Source organism: Gorilla gorilla, chromosome 12, assembly GCF_029281585.2.
Source record: "Gorilla gorilla gorilla isolate KB3781 chromosome 12, NHGRI_mGorGor1-v2.1_pri, whole genome shotgun sequence".
Lineage (NCBI taxonomy): Eukaryota > Metazoa > Chordata > Mammalia > Primates > Hominidae > Gorilla > Gorilla gorilla.
This window is the reverse complement of record NC_073236.2, coordinates 80138463-80140815: the sequence shown is the minus strand read 5'-3', so window position 1 is coordinate 80140815 and position 2353 is coordinate 80138463. Positions and strand designations below refer to the sequence as shown.

The 2353-nt window shown below is 34.3% G+C and overlaps 1 non-coding gene across 1 annotated transcript; it reads left to right on the top strand.

The window, feature by feature from the left end:
• Nucleotides 1-214: 214 nt before the first annotated feature.
• Nucleotides 215-317, top strand: LOC115933584 (U6 spliceosomal RNA). The gene has a single exon (XR_004069462.1). It is a non-coding gene; the product is annotated as a U6 spliceosomal RNA (small nuclear RNA).
• The last annotated feature ends 2036 nt before the right edge of the window (nucleotides 318-2353 follow it).

Sequence of the window (2353 nt, the reverse complement as noted above, 5' to 3'; positions counted from 1 at the left end):
TCAATGCATTTAAGAAAATCTTAGTTTAATCATCAGCTGGCCAATAAGCTTAAATGTCCACACAGGACAAAGAAAAGAGATATCACAGAAGAAGTCACGGAAAGTAATTAAACAAATAGCCACAAAAATAACAAACAGCAACAGCAACAACCCTGGGAAAAGTGTAAGGAAATCTGATTTCCAAAGTTGCCACATTATTTAACTACAATATTTAGTGCTTGTTTTGGCAGCACATATACTAAAATCAGAATGATACAGAGAAGATTAGCATGGCCCCCACACAAAGATGACATATAAATTTGATTTTATAATTTTATGTGCTAATTTGATTGTGTTAATCATTACACAATGTATGCATATATCAAATCATCACATTGTGCACACTGAATATCTGCAGTCTTTATTTTTGAATTAAATATTTAAAAATAAAGAAGTAAAATAAACATATATAAAATATTGAAAATTGTGAGAGATGCAACATTATGAGAAAGTATGGCCCATACACAGTAAAAATGACAGTCAATAGAAACTGGCCTGTGAAACCCAGAAGTTGTCCTTACTGGAAAGACTTTAAACAGAGTTTAAATCAGCTATTTAAAATATGTTCAAAGAGTTGAAGAAAACCATGTGTAAATAACTAAAGGAAAATACAAGATCTACAATAAACTCAAACAAATTTACAAGAAAAAAACAAACAACCCCATCAAAAAGTGGGCAAAGGACATGAACAGACACTTCTCAAAAGAAGACATTTATGCAGCCAAAAAACACATGAAAAAATGCTCACCATCACTGGCCATCAGAGAAATGCAAATCAAAACCACAATGAGATACCATCTCACACCAGTTAGAATGGCAATCATTAAAAAGTCAGGAAACAACAGGTGCTGGAGAGGATGTGGAGAAATAGGAACACTTTTACACTGTTGGTGGGACTGTAAACTAGTTCAACCCTTGTGGAACTCAGTGTGGCGATTCCTCAGGGATCTAGAACTAGAAATACCATTTGACCCAGCCATCCCATTACTGGGTATATACCCAAAGGACTACAAATCATGCTGCTATAAAGACACATGCACACGTATGTTTATTGTGGCACTATTCACAATAGCAAAGACTTGGAACCAACCCAAATGTCCAACAATGATAGACTGGATTAAGAAAATGTGGCACATATACACCATGGAATACTATGCAGCCATAAAAAATGATGAGTTCATGTCCTTTGTAGGGACATGGATGAAACTGGAAATCATCATTCTCAGTAAACTATCGCAAGAACAAAAAACCAAACACCACATATTCTCACTCATAGGTGGGAATTGAACAATGAGAACACATGGACACAGGAAGGGGAACATCACACTCTGGGGACTGTTGTGGGGTGGGGGGAGTGGGGAGGGATAGCATTAGGAGATCTACCTAATGCTAAATGACGAGTTAATAGGTGCAGCACACCAGCATGGCACATGTATACATATGTAACTAACCTGCACATTGTGCACATGTACCCTAAAACTTAAAGTATAATAATAAAATAAAAATAAAAGAAAATCTGTTTCCATTTAAATGGAAATTGAAAGACAGGGATAGAGGAAAAATATTCCTATAATTTCACAACATGATATAGTATATCAGGTATCATGATTTGTAACCTTTGAAATCTTTTGTAACAAGTGTAAAAATTACAATTGTCAAAAATAAAGACCTTTATAACCTAAAAAAAAAGAAGTATCACTAGATAGAGAATATAAATCAAAAACTAAAAATTATAAAAAAGGAACCAAAAGATAAATTATCAGCTTAATTATCAATAGATCAATATTTATAATATAGAAATAAAAGCTGCTTTGGGCGAATGTGACCATAGATAAATATTAATAATTTATCAATATATAAATATTAATAATTTATCAATAGATAAACTATTGAGCTGAAAACTACAATAACTCTCCTGTTTATATTAAAGATAAAAAGCTCAGAGCTAGGCAATCCAGGACTGGTTTATTCCTGCATGATTTCATCTTTCATCACCTGGGACCCCTGGAAAGAGAAGTCTGAAACAAAGGCTAATATGTAGGATGTTTATTTGTGAGCAGGAATGGCAGACGGAGGGAGTGTATGTGCAGAGAAGGGAATGACAACACTGGACAACGTTGCTTTATTTATATGAAATCACTATGGATCACCTGTTGGAATGTTCCATGGGATGCCAGATAAGCCTTTGGAAATATATATCAGGGCTCTTTGACAGAGAGAAAGAAAAAGGAAAGCATGGATCTATTGGCTACATCAGCCATTGAAAAGGGTATTTTTTATTCCCAACATGTGTCAACTCTTTTCATACACTACT